Source organism: Balaenoptera physalus (genome assembly GCF_965194825.1).
Source record: "Balaenoptera physalus genome assembly, chromosome: 15".
Lineage (NCBI taxonomy): Eukaryota > Metazoa > Chordata > Mammalia > Artiodactyla > Balaenopteridae > Balaenoptera > Balaenoptera physalus.
This window is the reverse complement of record NC_138894.1, coordinates 84,583,096-84,605,306: the sequence shown is the minus strand read 5'-3', so window position 1 is coordinate 84,605,306 and position 22,211 is coordinate 84,583,096. Positions and strand designations below refer to the sequence as shown.

The 22,211-nt window shown below is 38.5% G+C and overlaps 1 long non-coding RNA gene across 1 annotated transcript in view; it reads left to right on the top strand.

The window, feature by feature from the left end:
* The first annotated feature begins 4,665 nt into the window (after positions 1–4,665).
* LOC309643635 overlaps positions 4,666–22,211 on the top strand; it is a 37,695-nt gene continuing 20,149 nt past the window's right edge. The window contains exons 1-2 of the long non-coding RNA XR_014253918.1: positions 4,666–9,532; positions 9,902–22,211. The exon at positions 9,902–22,211 is cut by the window's right edge and continues 20,149 nt beyond it. This is a non-coding gene — a long non-coding RNA (uncharacterized lncRNA). The remainder of the gene's footprint in view (positions 9,533–9,901) is intronic.

The window sequence follows — 22,211 nt, the reverse complement described above, 5'->3', positions numbered from 1 at the left end:
TTTAGTATCAGCATGCTTGTAACTCACTTTAATTAAAATTTAACTCAACTCTAATAGAGAATGTGGTAAGGGAAATTTGTGGACCTTGTTTTATTTTAGAATCTACATATTTAAGCACTTCAATGGAACTATCTAAAGGAGATGAACATAAAAAAGAGAGTTATAAAAATAGACCTGCAAACAGACCATTTTGTTGAAAAAATACATATGGAGAAATAAAAAAAATTATGGGAGGAGAATACTTTTTCTTCTATTACTTTTCCTCAGTTTATAGTAACTTGGTGCTCAAGTTACACAAAGGATTTTGGGAAATTTCCTTGCTGCGTAGGTGTTATTTATATCCATCACAAAGCACTTATTCCTTTCTTTCTATAGTGTTTTTGATACCATGGCAACAGGGGGTCCTTCTCTAGCCCAGACTATCACGGGAGAATGCATTGCTCTTTTAATATAGTGAAATTCTCTTTAGGGACTGGTCCAGTCTCAAGAAAACCAATCCATGTTTTATCCAGACAATCTCTGTGTTATAGCAGAGCACTCAGCTGTCAAACACTCCCCCGCCTCTTTCACTAGCATATGCCTGGGAAGCAAGGACATTTTCAAGTAACGCTTCCCTGGGGCGAGTATCTGTAAATGGAAAGGAGAAAGAAATAAAAGACTCACTGAACTCTAATGGAAAGGTTTCCCCTTACAGAACCTAGACTAGAGACTGTGGTATACAAATGATTCGGCTGAAGTTAATAACCTGAGGAACTGATGTCTCTTGGAGCTGGAGTCCCTCTGGGATAAGTCTGATCCCACCCCTCCACAGGGTCCCTCTCTGAGTGATTTCAGCTTGTTCTTTGGCACAGTCTCACACTTAATGTGCATCCGGTAAAACCCCAGTGAAAAGCAGAATCTGGGGGGGTGTGGGCATTCAGGAAGTTTGGTGTTTTTGATTTACTGATGGAATAATACCCTCCAAGCCTTGTTATTGAAAAAATTTTAGGTTCATTTTGTACTTTCTAGAGTCTGGTATACATTTCCCAAATTAAGATGTAGTAGAACATTGTTATGGACATTAATTCTCATCACATAGGACCACGGAAGGCAGTGTTTGGGAGATTGCTGCAACGCACAAATTACAAATTTTAGGTTCGTTTTCTACTTATAGAGTCTGGTATACCTTTCCCAAATTAAGATGTAGTAGAGCATTGTTATGGACATTAATTCTCATCACATAGGACCACTGAAGGCAATGTTTGGAAGGTTTTTGCAACTCACAAATTACTTGTCTGGCTCTCTTTCCTGGCTGCTTCCAGAGCTAAGACACCCTACTTTGCATCTATATGCTTAGCCCAGAGCAGATTCTGCTATCAATACTATTCTCTGTAATAGGTAGTTAGGGGCAGGGAGATGGGGGCAGGGTGGGGGGAGGCTTTTCCACACAGCGTAAAGGCAAAATCTGTGTTAGTTTCACTATAATTTGTTTTTCCCATGTCCAATGTTCCATCTTGTAGCCCAGAGCCCTAATCAAGTTTGCTTAGTTGTAAAGAACAATGATCTCATTCAAACACCCCAAATTGTAAAAATAAGAGTGAATTATGTAAAAATAAGAGTGAATTATCCAAAAACAGCATTCATCAGAAACCCCAGCCACTTCAGGGGCCTGTTACCCCCCTCACATCTTCGCCACACAGCTTTCTCTTCCTAATGGCGTCTCTGCTTCTCTTTTTGAATCTATTTAGTTCTCTTCTCTTTACTGACTAGTGTCCTCCACTCATATTTTTTGCTTCCTTATAACTTCTCCCTGAAAATGGCTTGCCTTCTTCTTTACTCTTGGCATCCTTTCTGCTTCTGATTTCACCACGAGCTAAATACTCTTCAACAATTTCATTGTATAAATTTCTGATGATGATCTCACTTATACTTTTTGTGTCGGGCCTCAAATTTCTAAGTAGTTGATGAACTTCCATTCCTGAGTTAAGTGTCTGTCCTTGATTCAATCAGTCATGGTTGGGTGGTAGAGCAAAGGTCTGAGGTACTAGTACTACCCATGGTGATTCAATCCCTTTCTCTCCTTTGTCAGGGATGCCAGTGGCCAGTCCCCTTAGAAGGACCAATATATTGTCAGCAACATGAAGCACAATGAACCATTCAGCGCAGGCTTGACATACTTACTGCTGTGAACCTGGCCTCTTGAGTGTTAGTTTCCTCATCTGTAGGTAGGGTACTGACAATAGCTCAGGGCTTCTGTAAGGATTACAGATATAAGTGAGTAGGACAATGTTTTCTATTTTTAAATCAAGGATACAAGTAGTTACAGTAGTAGTATAATTAGTAATAACAGTTGTATAATCTCAGCAGTAATGGCTGTAATGATAACAGTAGTGTTTTGGTAGTAATAGTTGTAGTATTAGAAATAAGAAATAATAGGAAGAGTAAGAGTAGGTGAAACGTATTTGTTTAATTGTGGAGTTCTGTCCAGGAAGAGAAGCTGTGTCTTCTTTAGCCTTTGCTGAGCCCCTGCCTTAAAGACCTGGCCAGAACTTCATTTCTTGAGACCAGGTATGCAAGAAACAAAAATAAAGCTTACCAGAACTAAGAGGGGGCAGAGAATTAATTTATTTGTTTAAATAACTGAAGAGTCAGGGCACGGTCCTGGGTATAAACTTTATACCCATTAAACAGTCACTCCCCATTCCTTCTTCCCCTCAGCTCCAGGAATCTACTAATCTGCCTTCTGTTTCTGTGGATTTCCTCATTCTGGATATTTCATGTAAATGGAAACATACAATACGAGACCTTTTGTGTCTGGTTTCTTTCATTAGCATGATGTTTTCAAGGGTTGACCACGTTGTAGCATGTGTCAGAACTTCATTCCTTTTGATGACTGAATTGTATGCATGTAATACATTGTGTTTATTCATTCATTCATTTTGTAGGCTCTCATTTTATTACTCTAATTTGGATTATAGCTAGAATATCCTGCCAGGTCTGCTGCATTGCTCAACCACACGAAACAATATTCACTTTTTATTCTGTATGAATAGCACCCTTCCCCCACCCCCAGAGTTACACAACACAGGGTATCTGCTCCTAAGCAGAAGCTTTATCATATCTTATCTCAAATGCGCACTGATTATGCTGGCCACCTACATTCCTAAAGCCCATCTTTGACCATATCATCCCCTATTCAAAACCCTCTGATGATTCTCTTTCACTTACATGTTAATTAAAATAACAATAGCTATAATGTATTAAATTCTGGATATATGCCAGGCATTTTTTCTATACTCCTTATGTGAATTATCTCATAATTCTCATAACAAACATATAAAGTAAGTAATCTTCTTCCCATTCTATAAGTGAGGGAACTGAGTCACAGCACAATTAAGATCTTTTCCAGGGTCACACAGCAGGAAAGTGTTGGCAGAACTCCAATGGCAGAAAGACCCTAAGGTAATTTCCTATTGTCCCCACCTTCTCCTTGAGTGCTGATTGGACCTGTGACTTGTTTTTAACAAATAGAATAAAGCAAAAAGTGATGGGATGTCATGTTCATGATCACCTCATATTGTGTAAGTCTCTGCTTAGGATACTGGAGCTAGAGACTCTCCTTGATGAAGTAATTGGTCATGTTGGAGAAGCACATATGGCAAAGAACACTAGACAGCCTCTAGGACCTAAGGGTGGCCTCTTTCCTCAAGTCAGCAAAAACCTGGGACCCTTAGTTATACAGCCACAAGGAAATGCTTCTGCCAACAACTAAATGAACTTTAGAAGTAAATTCTTCCTCAATCAAGTTTTCAGATGAGAACACAGCCTGGAGGACAACTTGATTATAGCTCTGTGAGACCCTGCAGAAGACTCAAGTAAGTCATGCCCAGACTCCAGACCCATGGAAACTTGAGATAACAAATGTGTGTTGTTTTAAGCCACTTGGTTCATGGCAATTTATGACACAGCAATAAAAAACGAACACAGATTTTAGTACCTGCAAGTGGGGTGCTGCTGTAACAAATACCTGAAAATGTGGAAGTGGTTTTGGAACTGGGTAGTGGGTAGAGGCTGGAGGAATGTTAATAAGTATGATAGAAAAAGACTCAAGTGCTTTGAACAGACTGTTAGTAGAAATGTACACTTGGAGAACACTGCTGGTTAGGACTCAGAAGGAATGAGGAGCATGATTTTGGAAACTGGAGGAAGAAGTATACTTGTTTTGCAGTGGGAGAAAGCATAGCAAAATTGTCTTTTTATTTATGTATATGCAGAACTCATAAGCGATGAACCTGGATATACACCTTAGGAGACTTATGACTCTTGCAAGTTTATCTTGAACTATTGAACTAAATTTTCCACAGTGAGGGTCCTGTCATTTACCAGCCCAGTGTGTTCCAGACACATGCAAAACTTTCAGGTTCCTGAATTGCATCTGCACATCCCTGCCTCTGCACCTTGGAATATTTTTATTTATTTTTTCCCATTAGAATTCTCTTCCCTTTCCCCATAATTCCCCATCCTTCAAAGTCCAGTGCAAATGCTCTCTCAATACCGAATTGTCTGGCCGGAATTATTTTTATCTGTTCTGTATAATTTGGTCTCAGTAACTCTGCTGGGGGTCAGAGTTCAATGCTTACATGTTGATTATGCCTGCTAGATCATAACCTTCTTTTGTGTGTGTTCCCTTCTTTTTAAAAAAATTTAAACTGCTTTATTGAAGTATAATTACATACATATTTTTAAATTAATTTTTATTGCAATATTGTTTATTTACAATGTTGTGTTACTTTCAGGTGTACAGCAAAGTCAATCAGTTATACATATACATACACTCTTTTTCAGATTCTTTTCCAATATAGGTCATTACAGAGTATTGAGTAGAGTTCCCTGTGCTATACAGTAAGTCCTTATTAGTTATCTTTTTATATATAGTAGTGTGTATATGTCAATCCCAATCTCCCAATTTATTCCTCCCCCACCTTCTCCCTGGTAACCATAAGTTTGTTTTCTACATCTGTGACATACATATTTAAAGTATACAATATGACGAGTTTTGACAAATGTATATATATGTGAAATCAACATCATAATGAAGATAATGAACATATCCATCACTCAAAAATTTCCTCATGTCCCTTGGTAATGGCACCCTCCTCCGACTTCCCATCCCTCCTTTCAAGGGAAATCAAAGAATGATTTTTTTGCCACTAGATTAGTTTGAATTTTCCAGAATTTTATAAAAATGCAATAATATAGTCTGTACTTTTCCTCCTCAGCATGATTATTTTGAGATTCATCCATGTTGTTGTGTGTACCAATAGCTTATTCTTTTTGTTGCTGTGCAGTGTGATACTGTCTGGTTTTGTCACTAACTGTTTATGTGTTTAACTATTGATTCATATTTGGGTTGTTTCTAGTTTTAGGCTATTACAAATGAAGCTGTTATGAATTTTCATGTACAAGTTTTTGTATGAACGTATGTTTTTATTTCTTTTGAGTAATTTCCTAGGAGTGGAATGTTTACATCATATGGTAGGTGTATGTTTAATTTTTAAGAAAGTATAAGACTATTTTCCAAACTGACTGTTCCCTTTTTACATTCCTGCCATTAGTGCATGAGTACTCCATTTCCTCCATATTCTCGTCAACCCTTAATCTCAGCCATTCTAATAGGTGTGAGGTAGAACCTCATTTTGGTTTTAATTTGCATTTCCCCAATGGCTAATGAAGTTGAGCATCTTTTAATGTGCTATTTTTCCCAGTAAAGTGACCATTCAAATCTTTTGCTTACTGTTTTAATTGGGCTGTTTTCTTATTATTAAATTTTGAAAGTTCTTTATATATTCTGGGTACAAGTCCTTTGTCAGATATATGCTTTGCACATATTTTCTCAGTCTGTGGCTTGCCTATTCATCTTCTTAACAGTGTCTTTTCCAAAGCAGATTGTTTATTTTATTTTGTAAATTTTAAACTGTCCTTCATTGCTTATGGCCACTATCCAAAACTCCATTGCTTCATATATTATTTTGGTCTTTTGGTTGTTTCAGGAAAGAAGGTGGATTCAGTCTGTGTGTTATTGCATCTTGGTCAGAAGTAAAAGTTCTCAATCATAAGCTTGCTGAGCGTAGAGAATAGATCTTTGATTATCTGTGTCCTCCTCCATATGTAGTAAATTATCTTGTACATAGTAAAAGTTCAAAATAAATGTTTGTTAAATAGTTGGAATTAGTTTAAAAAGTAAAAACAAATGTAAATCTCCTGTCTCAGGTTGTTTTTGTATCTATAACAGCTTTCTCTTGAAAGTAGAGTGCAGGAAAATGAAAATTCAGTTTAGTTCAAAACACAGAGCAGTCTTTTATAGCTGCAGAGGAGTTTATATTTTTGCTTGTAATTAATGAATAAATATTATTATTTCACTGCATAAAAATCAATGACAAACTGAACAGCCTTCATGGAACTTTGTATTGCTAGTGATAAACAAATAGCTCTTAAATAAGTCTGAATATTCTTTATAATTTTCTTTTGTCAGCAGTTTTTTTCTAATTTACTAACTTTTCAGTACGAGAAATACAATAAGAGTTTTAAACTTTTTATTCTTTAAAATTTATAAATATTGACTATTTCTTGAATTGAATTGGTTTGTTGTCATATGACACGTTTAAGATCCTGGAGAGCATATTACAAACCAATCTTTTATTTTTATTATTGGAATTAAAGATGGAAGTTTTAACTCTGACTTTTCTTTTTGTAATATTTTTTGGAAGAGATGTAATGAAATATAGGGTAATACTTAAACTGTACATTACCTTTCAGGTAAGTCTATTCAATAAATGACATGTATTTCAAGTACTCAACATTGATCTAGCACATGGAAGATACACAAAGATGGTAGTAGTATTTATTATCGTTGTTGTTGTCATTTTTATTGTTATGCTGACTTGAGCTGTTGTAATTCTATTAAACTTAAGCACACATTTTGCATTCACTTTGTGCTGTGACTGGGCTGGCACTGTTGATCTCACCCAAGCTGTTTCCTCTTTCTGAAAAATTTGTCCCTTTCTTCTGGTTAATTTCAATACTTCCTTCAGCTCTCAGATTAAGTGTTGCTTCTGGAGGATACCTTCCTAATCACTTAGCCTATGTCAGATTCCTTTATTTAAGCAAATAATCATGTTCTTTAACTTACTTGGTAATAATAGATTTATTAATATGATCATCTGATTAACAGCTCTCTTGTCCACTAAACTGCAAGCTTCAGGAGCGCACAAGTCTGTTTTTCACATACTACAGTGCTTAGCACATAGTAGATAATCACTAAATATGTTCTGATGTGAAAGTAATGAAAGTAAATAATAAAAGGTTTATGATAAAATTCCACAGCCCCCAAAAGCTACTCACAGAAAGCAGGCTTATCTTTGTCAGTTATTTTGTGTAGCTTCTGTAAGATGACTTGCTGGGGATGATTAGCTTGACTAGCTTGAAGCCAAGGTTGGAGTGCATGGGCAGCTTTGCTTAGATTTGGGCTTCTTTGCAAAATTCTCCTTAACTGGGCTCTTTGATAGCTTTTCTTCATTTCCTATTCCCTTCATTAACACTGTATTTCCCCCTTTTCTCTTTGCAGCTTTCTGGGCTTGGAAATTTGTTTGGATCAATGGACTGCTGAATGTCCAGGAAAACTGGTTCTCTCAAAATATATTACAAAGCAACAGTAATCAAAACACGATGTTACTGGCATAAATACAGACAGGTAGACCAATGGAACAGTATAGATAACCCAGAAATAAATTGACAAATTTATAGTTAGCTGATCCTTGACAAGAGTGCCCATAACACAATTGGCAAAGGATAGTCTCTTCAATAAATGGTGCAGGGAAAACTGGATAGCCACATGCAGAGGGATAAAATTGGATCTTTATCTCATACTACATTCATAAATCAGTTCAGAATGGATTAAAAGCATAAATGTAAAACTTGAAAATATAAAACTACTAGGGAAAAGTATAGGGAAAAATCTTCTTGACACTGATTGTTTTTAAAAAACGTGATTCCCCAAAGCACAGCAAACAAAAATAAACAGACAAGCGGGATTGCATCAAACTGAAAAGCTTCTGTGCTGCAAAAGAAATACTCAACAGAGTGGAGACAACCTACAGAATGAGAAAAAAATATTTAAAAACCATACATCTGATAAGGAGTTAATATCTGAAATTTATAATGAACTCAAGTAACTCAACAGCAAAGAATTAAAAATCCAATTTAAAAATTGGCAAAGGACCTGTTTAGACATTTGTCAAAAGAAGACATATGAGTGGTCAACAGGTACATGACAAGGTACTCAAAGTCACTAATCATAAGCAAAATGCAAATTAAAACCACTAATCCAAAAAAATATATGCACCCTGATGTTCATTGCAGCATTAGTTACAATAGTCAAGATATGGAAGCTACCTAAGTGCCCATCGATAGACGAATGGATAAAGAAGATGTGGTATAATATATACAATGGAATATTACTCAGCCATAAAATGAAATCTTGTCATTTATGACAACATGAATGGACCTAGAGGGTACTGCGCTAAGAGTAATGTCAGACAAAGACAAATACTGTATGATTTCAGCTATATGTGAAATTTTTTTTAAAAAAAGTACAAATATAACAAAACAGAAAGAGAGTCATAGGTACAGAGGAAAAACTGGAGGTTGCCAGAGGGGAGTATGGTGAGGGGAGGAGAGAAGTAGGTGATGAAGAGTGAGAGGTACAAACTTCCAGTTACAAAATAAATGAGTCATGGGTATGAAATGTATAGTGTGGTAATATAGTCAAGAATTATGTAATAACTTTGTATGGTGACAGATGGTAGCTAGACTTACTTTGGAGATCATTTTCAAATGTATAGAAATATCAGATCACTGTATTATATATGAGAAACTAACATAGTGTTGTAGGTCAATTATACTTCAAAAACGAAACAGGCAAAAAAAAAAAAAAACACTCATAGAAAAAGAGATCAGATTTATGGTTACCAGAGGTGGGGAGTAGGGAGAGGGGGAATTGGATGGAGGTAGTGAAAAGTACAAACTTCTGGTTTTAAGAGAAATAAGTACTAGTGATGTAATGCAGAACATGATAAATAGAATTAACAGTGCTCTATGTTATATATGAAAGCTGTTTAGAGAATAAATCCTAAGAGTTCTCATCAGAAAAAAATACTTTTTTTCTTTTTCTTTTATTTTGTATCTATATGAGATTATGAATGGTCACTAAACTTATTGTGGTCATCATTTTTTGATGTATGTAACTCACATCTTTATGCTGTACACCTTAAACTTATACAGTGCTGTATGTCAATATATCGCAATAAAACTGGAAGAAAAAAAGAAATTAAAATGTATATAAAAATATCATGTGCACTTTAAATATATACAATATTTATTTGTCAGTTATACATCAATAAAGCTGGAAAAAAAAGAAAAACTGAGGCTGGAGAGGTAGACAGTGGATACATGTCATTTAAGACTAGATAGATCATGCTGAAAGCCATTAAGAAGAGTTTTTTTTTTTTTTAATTTATTTATTTTTTATTTATATATTTTTGGCTGTATTGGGTCTCCGTTGCTGCGCGCGGGCTTTTTCTAGTTGTGGCGAGAGGGGGCTACTCTTCGTTGCGGTGCGCGGGCTTCTCATTGCAGTGGCTTCTCTCGTTGTGGAGCACGGGCTCTAGGCACATGAGCTTCAGTAGTTGTGGCACGTGGGCTCAGTAGTTGTGGCTCGTGGGCTCTAGAGCACAGTCTCAGGAGTTGTGGCGCACGGGCTTAGTTGCTCCGCGGCATGTGGGATCTTCCCGGACCAGGGCTTGAACCCGTGTCCCCTGCATTGGCAGGCAGATTCTTAACCACTGCGCCACCAGGGAAGCCCGAGTTTTTTTTTTTTTAATTTATTTTTATTTATGGCTGTGTTGGGTCTTCGTTTCTGTGCAAGGGCTTTCTCTAGTTGTGGCAAGCGGGGGCCACTCTTCATCGCGGTGCGCAGGCCTCTCACTATCGCGGCCTCACTTGTTGCGGAGCACAGGCTCCAGACGCGCAGGCTCAGTAATTGTGGCTCACGGGCCTAGTTGCTCCGTGGCATGTGGGATCTTCCCAGACCAGGGCGCGAACCCGTGTCCCCTGCGTTGACAAGCAGATTCTCAACCACTGCACCACTAGGGAAGCCCCAAGAATAGTTTATGTTATAGGTGGTAGAGAGTCAATTGTAGGATGATTCAAATAATGGTTTTATTAAAAATTAGAATAATAATGATAATAACTGAGATTTAGTAAGCTTGTACAATGTGCAAAGTTTTATTCTGGAAGATTTACTTGCACATCTGTAATTCATCAACATCCCTATATTCATGTAAAGCTAATTTTCATAATTATCCATATTTCACAAATGAAGAAACTGAAGTTTCAAAATATTGTAATTTTCTTAAGTCACATAGCCAGTTAATGGCAGACCCAGAGACATGAATGCAATGTTACACAGTCCAAAAACCAGTCACTTTAACCCCGCCCTCTAGGATGCAGTGTGACAAAAAGAGGGAATACATTTCCCTAATACTCTGATAATCTAAATAACTTGGCACTTCCAGAGTAGCAGTTACTTTAAATGTCTTGATTTTATTTTTATTTTTTGGAAGAAAGTACAGATGGAAATTTCCATGGACATGTAACACAAGTCCTCACAAAATCAACAGAGACAATTATGTGATGAACAGTCACATGAAGTTAATAAAATTTTTTTGATCATTTTGGTGATCACTTAAGATGTCAGAATTGGTTATGAGCAAATAAATGTAGACATTAGAGTTTGTGTTCCCTTGCCCACTCGTTCAGCAAAATCAACCATAATTTTTGAAAATTAAAAAATGGGGCCAGCATTATTTATGTTAAAACAAAACTGGAAAACATCCTGAGGTTCTTTAAAAGGAATTGATTAAATAAGTTGTAGTATTGCTATGCAATGAAATAATCTACAACCATTAAAAGACTGTTGTAAATCTTTAAATGTTGGCTTTTAAAAAGTTAAAATTATATTAAAGGAAAAAGCAAATCATAACATGGATGCAAACATGTTTATATATTAGTGTTTCATACACAATGTCTGGATAGTGGCTACCTTTAGTGGGATTGAGAGTGGGAACAGGGTGAAAGAACTGTATTAATTCCATACCATTCTCTGCTACTTGATTTGATTTTTTTTTATAACAAGCACATATTACTTTTGTAATAACAATTTAGAAACTTAATTTTCCTCTTAGAGAAAAACTATGCAAGTTCCTCTATCATTTTCTGCATCCTAAGACAAAGTATAGAAAGAAGCTGAGATCTCTTTAATACCCTGCCAAAGTGTTTACAGATTTTATTAAAGACAGAAGCAATATAAATATTTACAAGCAAAACTCTTATAGCCATGTTATGGAGAAAAGACTATTTTTTGTATGACTCATATTGAATTATCTAAAGCATAAAATAAAAATGCAGGCTTTCTATACAACCCACAAAGTAATGAAAAAGCCACGGGAATGTATCTTTATTGTAATTTTGAAAAAAGTGGTATTATAGTGGGAAATGAGAATATTCTACAGCAGCAGTTTAATTTAGTTTCCTTAAGGTAGTGATAAAGTTCTTTAAGAAACTTTGTAGATGTTTTAAGTTTAAACCTCATGTAGAATTCTACTGATGTATTGATGTAGACATAAGGTTCACTCAAAACGAGAAAAAAGCTTTTTCTATGTTTTTATGGTAATTCATTCTGGTTACAATTACTGAAACAGTGTTTGTGAATAACCATTTCCTTCAATTAAAAAGAATTGTTCTAACTTTGAGTCTGGCTAATTAACTAAAACTTTGGAATCTGTTTTGGAGGAAAATTTGACTCATTGCTCTTAATGTTTTTTTGGCCAAGCCATGCGGCTCGTGGGATCTAAGTTCCCTGACCAAGGATCGAACCTGGGCGCTTGGCAGTGGAAGCTCAGAGTCCTAACCACTGGACTGCCAGGGACTTCCCAATGCTGTTAATGTCTACATAGCACCTTCCATTATCCCTGGTTTACCACAACGTTGAAGGGATTCAGTTTTCTCAGATTTCATTGGAACATATGATTCTTCCTTTCAAGGATCAAATAAAAAGTTCATAGTCAATGATGACTCTAGAAAATTATGATTAAGCTTGCTTTCTCGAATAGCTCTATTTTAATAATACAAATAAATGAATCACATGGCTTATTGCCTGCAATTATTTAGCTTCTTTCTTAAGATTCATCTAGGTTTCAGATGTAAAGAAAGCATTCTCTCTAGGTAAACCCTAGCCCTGGGTACACTGCCTGGCAAGCAGAGCAGAGACTGGATTTCTGCCTTCACTCTCTTTTTCACCTTAGCACGTTAGGGCAGTGCACAACCTGCACAATCTTCCTCAGTGGCCCTGGGTTAAATAACAAGTGAAATCTTGGGAGCGAAAGAGATTGCCTAAAAAGAGTAGTCAGAATGAGAAGGGTTGTCTGCTGAATGAGGGCTAAGGAAAACCAAAGTTTAAGTGGTGGGAAAAAGGAGGTGCTGCCCACAAAAAGATTTAGAAAGACCAGTCAGGGAGATTAGGGGGAAAGTGTTACGGAACTCGAGAAACACCAATATTCAAGGAAGAGTTTCAAATAGTGTCAAAAGCTGCAGAGCAGGCAAGTAAAATGAGATGGAAAAGTTCCCATTGAATTTATCAACATTATACTAATTAATTACATTAGCACTAAAACCCTTTTGATCACCATTTATTACTTGTAGATTAAGAATGCTGTTAGGGTCTTAAAAAGCTAGTGTCTGAGTCATCAATATGAATACCACTGCTCTTCTTGGACACTGGCTGTGTTGAAATGTACAGTCTAATAAAGACTTATGAACATAAACTACACAAATATTGGATGATTAAGTCTGAAAAATAGCTACCTTTTATCTGGCTTCCTCTGTATGCTAGATACTCTACATGTTACCATATTTCAACCTCACAACAACATTATGAGGTAGATATCATTATATAAATTTTACAGATAAGGAAATGGAGATTCAGAGTTGAGTTACTTGTTCAAGAATGAATAGAGATAAGTGAGTGAATTAAAATTTTGTCCCAGGTCTGATGATTCCACAGTCCACGCCTTTTCCTCTGTCACTGTGCCTGCAGAATTCTAAGCTTCTGTTTAAACACTCCTTGCCTCTGGTATTCACTCCTGACTATTAAGCAGCTACCAGCTAACTGCAGGGTTTTTTGAGAAATTATATGACCTCTTGCTCTGGTAACCTGGAATGACTCTTGGTAGATGAACGCCACATCATCCCAAATTCAATATAAACAAAACTGGGGCTTGTTTTACAATGTAGACCCTGTAAGGCAGTCTAAGTGGTGGTGCTTATTTTCACAACTGCAACGATTATTGTCCTTAAATCAAGAATGTGTCATTGGTTTATAAATCAAAGATCAGATGTTAAACTACTGATCTACCAAGTTAGAAGACAAGAACAGACATCGCTTTAAAAAGCTGTAAATTTTCCACTACTACCAAATTATCCATGAACACTGGACTTTATCTTTCCTCTATATTCTAGAGACAAGTCCTAAATTATATATTACAAGTCCTATGTATGGGAAGAGTATTTAAGTCTCCAGATCCTGAAAGAAGATTCTAGCATTGAACTGACACTTGATTACATGAACAAATAAATTCTTTTATTGCTTAAGCTAATTCAAAATAGACATTTGACAAAATAACAATATCCTTTCATGATAGAAATGCTCAACAAACTGTGTATAGAAGTAACAAATCTTAATTGAATAAAGGCCATATATGATAAATCCACAGCTAGTATCATACTCAATGGTGAAAGTTTGAAAGCTCTTTTTCAAGTATTAGGAATAAGGCAAGGTTGCTTGCTCCCACCACCGGAAGCCTTAGCCAGAGAAATCAAGCAAGAAAAATAAATAAAAGGCATCCAAATCAGAAAGGAAGAAATAAAACTGTCTCTGTTTGCAGAAGGTATTATCTTATATGTAAGAAATCCTAAAGATCCACTAAAAAGCTGTTGGAACTAATCAATGTATTCAGTAAAGTTGCAGAAAACAAAATCAAAATGCTAGAAGGGAGTTGGAGTGGATATTGATTTAGCTAATCTGTAGTAACCATTACATTATAATGAAAGTTTGATCACAATTTTCCTTTTCTCCCTGGCTATATTTTTCTGATGAAAGTACTTTATATACTGTGTATTCTCCATTTCTTTCATTCTTTTGTTGTTGTTATTTGTTTGATTCTTCTAATGTCTATATAATGCTTATTCTGGTTCCTTTTTGATTATTTATCTTAAGTAGTTGACTTTTTCCTGGACCAGCTGTTTGGAGAACCTGCTTGTGGTGAAGGAACAGAGAAGTACTTAAGGCTAGTAGGAATTTTCCTACCTCCCAGTGTGGTGTGTGTGAATTCATTTAGCCTTTATTTCTTTCCACACACCAGAGACAGGCATCTACAGGCATCTGCAGGACTGTTCAAAATGTAAAGTTCCTCTTCTTCCCTATGCTTCTTAGGTGATTTTTTCATTCAGTCCTCCCCACTATGTTTCTTGAACAAACAGCCTCCAGGGAGGCACCCATTGTTGGATGTGCACCCAGGGACCCCATGTGAACCTCAGCATGTCCCCTCCCTGAGAAGGTCATTTAGATGGCACTTTCTGAGATACCCAGCCATGGCTTTCACATTTCTGCTTTTTTCCCCACAGCCCTGTTCAATACTCCTCTGCTTTGGGCACCTCTGGCCTGCTTTGTGGTTATAGCTTTCTTCTGGCTCCTTTAAAGATGTGGTTTACACCTTCCTTTCCATTCCCCTTGTTGGTTTTACATGATTTATAAGAGGTGAGGGAAAAGGCTATTTTCACAGTAACATTTTAAAAACCTACCCTCTTCTTGAAACTTTCTTCACTCTCCTCCGTGGCCACCTCTGTTACTTGTTGCTTCTTCTTGGTCGCCTTTGCTCGATTTTCTTCCTTTTTTTTTCCAATCTATAACTGTTGGGATAGTACAGGATTCAATCTTTAGAACTTCTCTTCTCGTTCTGTGCTCACCTCCAGTCCTAAGACTTGATATTGCTGATGATTCCCAAATTTGATTTGTCTTCCTAACCTCGCCAAATGAGCCTCAAATTCATATGCCCGTCTGCCTATTTATCACTGTCATTTAGGTATCTACCAGGCATCTCAAATTTATCACGTCCAAAACTCAGCTCCTTTTTACATTTCCCTGTCAGTCGTAGAGCATCACCGTTTTTACCCAGTTGTTTCCCATCACATTAAAGTAATAAATCCAAGCCACTGGTCAATAAGGTCCTTCATGATCTGGCTCTTACCTCATTGACTCATCTCCTGCTACCCTCTACCCCACGCCTTCTGTTCCAGCAGTGCCGGCCTCCTTGCTGATCCCTGAGAAGCATCATGAGCTCCTGCTTCAACCCCTTTACACCTGCTGTTTCTCCATCTTGGGACACTTTTCTCCCAACATTTGCTTGGTTGCCTCTCTCACTTCAGTTAAGATCACATTTTTTTTCTGACAGGGGACTTCCCTCTCCATCCTATAAAAATTTGCCACTCTGATCAAACTCTATCCTCTTAACTTACTTTATCTTTTTTACAGCATGTGTACTTGATATAATAATTTGCATTCACGTGTTTATTATGTGCAACTAATGTGGACTCCAAGAGGGCAGGAACTTGGTCTGTCTTGCTTGCTAACATGCTCATTTCACCCAGTGCTAGACACTTAGTAAGCTTTCAGTACAAGTGCAATGAATCAATCAATGAATTAATAAATAGGTAGACCTCATGTTCCTTATCTATTGAACCTGATGGTAGACTAGTGCACAGATCCCTGATTCTTTGTTTCTCTATATTAAAGAGTTGACCACCTGGACAAAAAACCTATATCTGTGAGGCATGTTCAAGTGCTAAAATATTTGGCTGGGAATGTAGGACGTTGGCAGTCACATTTTTTCTTGGCATCTGTGAATGGCAGAATCAGGATTAGGACCCAGCGATTCAGCACAGCATACACACTTCACTACTGAACCATCTTGCTAATATCCTCTTCAAGTATCAGCATCTCTTGTTTGGACCATTTCAATAGCATCGCTTAACACTCTATAACCAGCTAAACTTTTTCTCTCCATCCTACACACAGAAATAGTGATCTAACATGCAAATCTGTTCATGTCAACTTCTTCCTTAAAACCTCGACTTAGAATCCATCCCACAGAGATACAACCCAACCTAGTATAGAATGCCCGACTTACCTCCTCCCCTGACAATCCCATTTTACGTTTGTGGGATCCCAAACCTGAATGAACTTCATACCTTTTTCACCATCCATGCATATGCTTTTCTTCTTTTTCTTTCTCCTCAGGGATCCCACATTTAATGCTCCTTCTGACTGCTGCTTTCTACTCCATCTGTATTCCCCCCACTCCTCCATTCTTTATCTAAATCCTTCTCTGCCTTGAAGACTCAGCTTGAGCACCACGTCTTCTAAGAAGACTTTGCCAAATAGTCCTCTACTTCCTTGTATAGCTTGTACCCAAAGAGAAAAAAAGGAGAAATGGGAGGAAAAGGAGAGAACGAAACCCCAGACACAGTAAAGAAGGTTAAGAGAAGAAAGGAGGGGAGATCAGAAAGTAAAATGATACATTGAGGAACGATCTAGAATAAAGAAAAAGAAAAGAGAGGAAAAACTATAGACATAGCTGATGTGGTCTCAGAGGCTGTCCCTGGGTTTTACACAGTTTGAGAAATGACTGATGTCTGAGTGAAAAACCTCCTCTGTGCTGCCATGCTGCCTTACTGTAGCACTTGCAATGTCTTCCTAGACCGTGAGCAATTTGGGGACAGTGGCTTCTTCCCTGACAGCTCTGTCTTAGCAGTGCCTGGCACACCCTCAGCTCTATAAATGTGTCTTGACTGAATGGGTAAACAAAGTGCCACCAGAGGGATCAGAGAAAGGAAAATATCAACTCTGTTTAGAAAGAGGCAGGGGACGGTTGTGAAAGGCTTCTTAGAGGACAAAACTTTTCAGCTGAAATTTGAAGATTAGTAAGAATTTGCTAAGTGTGCATTGGATACTTTGGAATGGAGGTGGGTTTATAATGATAACAAACACTAATATTTTTGAGCACCACCACCATGCAGGTGCTCTTCAAAGAACTGTAGGTAAATATGCTCATGACGTCCTTACAACATACAAGGGAGGTGTATTTAATGATGGTTGTCATTGTATAGATTAGGGAGCAGTAACAAGTTAAGATTCCCTCGTGTGCTCAAGATCACACAGCTGGAAAGTGATGGAAGGAGGCTTTTAATCCCGACTGTGAGCAATGTGACTGATATTATTTACTCTAAATAGATTAAAGCATGCCCTAGGAAAAACAATCCACGAAGACAACAAGAGCCATTATATAAAGCTATGTTGAGCCTTGCAGATAGTAAAATGGATGTCATAAATTATTTCTGCCTCCGTGAAGAGGGAAGTCTCTTGTCAATTTAGTGAGCTTAGGAAACAACGGAATCACGTGTCATCTTATCAGATTACATTTACCTGGTTCCAGCTCTTAATGCCCCTCCCAACACCATCCCTAAGTGCTTTTCTTCCATGGGTCACTGAACCAAGCATAAATTGAAGATCTTTGGGGAAATATATGGAAAACAGAGGCTAAGCTACCTTTCCTAATGCTTACAGAACCCCTTATGGAAAGAACCATTATAGGAATTTGACATTAATCACCAAGTTTCTCCTTAGGGTCACAACTGTCAAATTCTTGCAACAGCTCTCCCAGTAACTCTCACCCTAGTGGTCCAATCCACTTCCATTTCCTTCACCCACTGCCAAACCACCATAGCCAAACCCAAGCTTTCTTGCCCACTAAAGCATAATTGCATATATGTATATTTCCATTGACCTTAGAATAGTATCTTCCCTCTCCCTCCCAAGTTAGACGTCACTGTTTTTGACGATACAGCACTAAACTCTCCAATCATTCACTGGGGTGAGGACAAGGACATGGTCTGTGGTGACAAATAGACCTGGGCTCCAAGTTCAAATTTCCCCTAACTATGTTACCTTGGACAAGTCAGTTCACTTCTCTGATCCTCAATTTTCTCACCTGCCAAAAGAAGATTATCATAAGGATTAAATAAGACTTCTCATTTATGGACCAACATATGGTAGAAATGCAATCAATATTAATTATCTTCATTCCTTTAAGATACGTGTGTGCAGCTTTCAGCTAACAAATCGTGTATTTAATATTGTTTTAGTGAGGAAAGTGATATGAAAGGAGATGGTAAAGTTTAGTGCAAACCTGAGTAACAACTGCTATAAATCTGGGTTCTATCTTTTTAAGTTTTATTCAAAGTATCCAAAAGGAAGAAAATTCATCAGGAGGAACTTTATTACCCATTAGTAAGGCAAAAGGGGATTATCCTATTTGCCAGTGACTCTAACAATTATTCCCCAAATCATTAAATTATATTGCTGAAAGTCACAATGAAATGATCCTTAACTCTGAAACATAGAACACTACAACATTCTCACAAAAAATTAAAGGGACCTATTCTCTCCTGAAAAGGCATGCATCACTACAACATGCCTGCAAATGTGCTTTTCTGGAAGCTGCAGCTGTCCTCACTGTGGGAAGGAGACATGTCTGAATTAGGACCACTAAGAGCAGTCCTGGGGGGTGGGAATAAGTGGCCCCTTTCGCCACCCAGACAAAACCTTAAAATGTGATGCTCCGGTTAGTGGTTTCAACAGCATACACAGTTAGGTCCTCAGCACCTCAAGTTCGGTAGTCCAGAGATGACCTGGTTTGGGGAAGCTGACTCACTCTAACAAAGCTTATGAGACTGATGCATAAAACCAAAATGACCGTTTTGTGGCATCCTGAGAAATGTGGTTGTCAGTTGTAGAAGACATTTTTTTAGTCCTGGCCAGGTTAAAATTTCCCAGTAATCAAATGAAGTAGGAAATCAGATAAAAATCAGATGGTTGCTTAGTATGTAGGAAACTAATTCTCTTAGTCAGCAAATATTTATTGACTCCTACTTGACATACAGTATATTATATTCTAAAGTTACAACAGGAAAGAGTATAATAATAATAATAACTACAGTAATAATTGCAATCACAATATATAAGTATTTACTCATATGGTGCTTACTCTGCATCAGAAACTGTTATAAGTGCTTTATATATATTAGCTCTTTTGATCCTCATAATGGCCTAATAGGTCATGGCTATAATCACCTCCAGTTTTCAGACAAAGAACCTGGAACACAGGAGGTGAAGCTATGATTTCCGCATGTAAAGAGATTACAGTCTAGTTGACAGTGTGTAAAGTAAGCAAGAGATTCAATCTAATATAGTAACTGCAGAGGTAAGGTAGGTGCTGGTGCTCTGGGGAGACATGACGGGACATCCAGGCCAGGGCTGAGGGATCAGGGAAAATGGTACCCACGTGGAGATTGAGGAACACATGAGAGACTGCCAGGGAAGAGAGGGAAGAAGGGGCACCGTAGAGGAAACAAGCATTTGTGCGGTGTGGCAGGAGATTATCTCAGGAGGGGAGAGCAGATCTGAAATGACACTGCAGGACTTGGCAGGAGCCAGCTTATGAGGCTTTTTGAGCCATGTCAAGTCATTTGAATTTTATACTGAATATAATAAGAAATCATTGAAGGGTTATAAGCAGGAAAGTAACATAAAATTTATGATTTAGAAAGATCTTTCTGGCCGTAGTATATAGAATGATTGGAAGGGAGATCGTGGTGGAGTGGGCCTGGGGGCAGGGAGATGTTGGGAAGCTGCTGCATGAGAAATACTGGGGCTTGCACTGTGGCCATGGCCAAGGGGAGGGTGGAGGTGGTCACATTTGTGTCATTCATATGGCGGAACTGATGGAAGATCAGATCAGTGAACTCAAAATGTGGAAGCTTTGGCAAGTTATCAGGAAATGCAGGGGCATCAAGCTCTGAAGTGTTTGTGTCTGTGTTGGGGATTTATCTTCCTGATAGAGTAGAGATACCCACATCCCCATCAGCCACAGGGACCCCTCTCCTAGAGGCATCTCCTCAGTGACTTCACTTTTGTTGTGCTTTGGAGGCTACCGTGCCTTTCTGATGAGAGGTGGATACCTTCAGTTAGCCAGGTCCTTCACCTGGGAAGCATTCCACTTCCTCAAGGTGGTGCTGCATGTCTCGGCCAATTCCCATTTTGTGTTGGTTTCACAGTGTAAGTCCCAGAAGACAAACCTATTCTCCTTATTTCCAAGTTACTAGGTGTACCCGAGCAGGTGTCTCCTGCACACCCACTCTCATTGTCTTGGTTTCACAAAGTAACCTCCAGAATCTTCACAGTATGATCCCTGCAACAAGATGGTGAGTGGGGAAGTTGGATGGGACAGGGGTAATCTGAAAAATGAAATTTCACAAGTGATGTGAATGGTTAGTGGCAGGGCCAGTGCTCAAATTCCAAAGCCTTTGCTCATTTCACCACTCTGTAGTATTACGTTGCTTGAGTGAAGTCTTTAGAATCATCTCCCAACACATCAGTTGAATGAGAGCTATGCACTTAGCAAGATCACATTTATTTGTGTAATAAGCATTTATTGTGTGTGTAAATGTATATATGTATACACACACACACACCCCTAAGTAAACTCTATGACAGTGGAGACCATATCTGCATATTTGTCTCATTCATTGTTGCTCATGTCATTTTTTTCATGAAGAATCGTCCCTATTCTAAAGGAGATCACATGACAGACAAGCGCCATGGCCAAGGTCTGTACCTATGCTGTTGTCCCTTTGCTTGGACGGTGAACTCTTCAAGGAAAGGTGTATGCCTTCCCATCTCATTCTCTCTGTGGTGCCAGCTTAAGGTAGGTCTCAAATCGGTGCCCCACGAATCCACCTGACTTAATTCATCTTCCTCTCCAAGTCCATGGACTCCAAGTCCTGACCTCCCTGCTCTGAATACAGATAATCTGGTATGCTCCAGGCACGTAGTTTTCTTTTCTGTCTCCTTATTTGACAGGAAAATATTACAGGCCCTCAGCTGTCACTCATCCTATGACAACTCCCTGGCAGTCTCCTACCTGTCTGTCACCTCCCACAGCCAGTGACATTTATCAGATTGGATTCCTAAACGGTTACAGAGACAAGTAATAGGAAATGTCTGTTTGCTTCAGCCATAGTGAGACTGTGTCTGCTGCAGTTAAAATTTGGGGACGTGCCACAGTCCAACCCACAGAGATCCTGAGTTATCTCAAAGAGCACTTCAAGCTAGAACTAAATGAAAGGGAGCCATCTATATGGGGCAGGGGTCTTCTTGGAAGGCTCCCTGGATAAGGTTCATAGACCCCAGTTTATGGTCATGTGGTCTTTCAAATGTCAGGGAGAGTAGGTACAGCATCTGCCTAGAGGTCAGCATGATTGGTTCGTGTCTGATACTCACCTTTATGTGTGTTCAGCAAGGCCCTTACTCCTCTGCGCCTCCGATTCCCTTTATATTGGGTTGGCCAAGAAGTTTGTTTGGGTTTTTCCATAAGATTTTACAGAAAAACCCAAACATTTTGGCCAACCCAATGAAATGGGGGTGTTGTACTAGAGCTCTAAAGCCTCATCCAAGTCTCACATCTTATTTTTGCTTCCGAAGGAACTACACGTGTGATGAGAAGGAAAGCAGCCCCTCTGTGGATCATCAGACCCCAATTGTGGTGAATGTAGAGAGGCTGAGAAGACGGGTTTAGGCTGAGATCAGGGGCTCGATTTAGCTGCAAGTTCTGAGACAGTCCATCACATGGGGTGCTACGCACTAGAATATCTGGATGGAAGACTGGTTCCCCACGGCCCAAGTCCTGCAGCAGAAGGATCACATGAAAGCCACATGTGACGTCTGTCTCCCAGGATGTGGGGCAGCCGTTGGCTTTGGTGAGAGCTGCCAGCACAGGATGATAGATTGCTGCTCTCCTGTCCAAGGTTCTGGGGACAGTCAATCACTCTTGTTCCAGAGTAAAGGCCAGAGCCAGGGGAGGATGTGTAAAGCGTTCATGAGCAGATCCTTTGGACACAGAAACCCGCCCAGGCTGTGACATTTGGGATTCTAGTGTGTGGGGGGT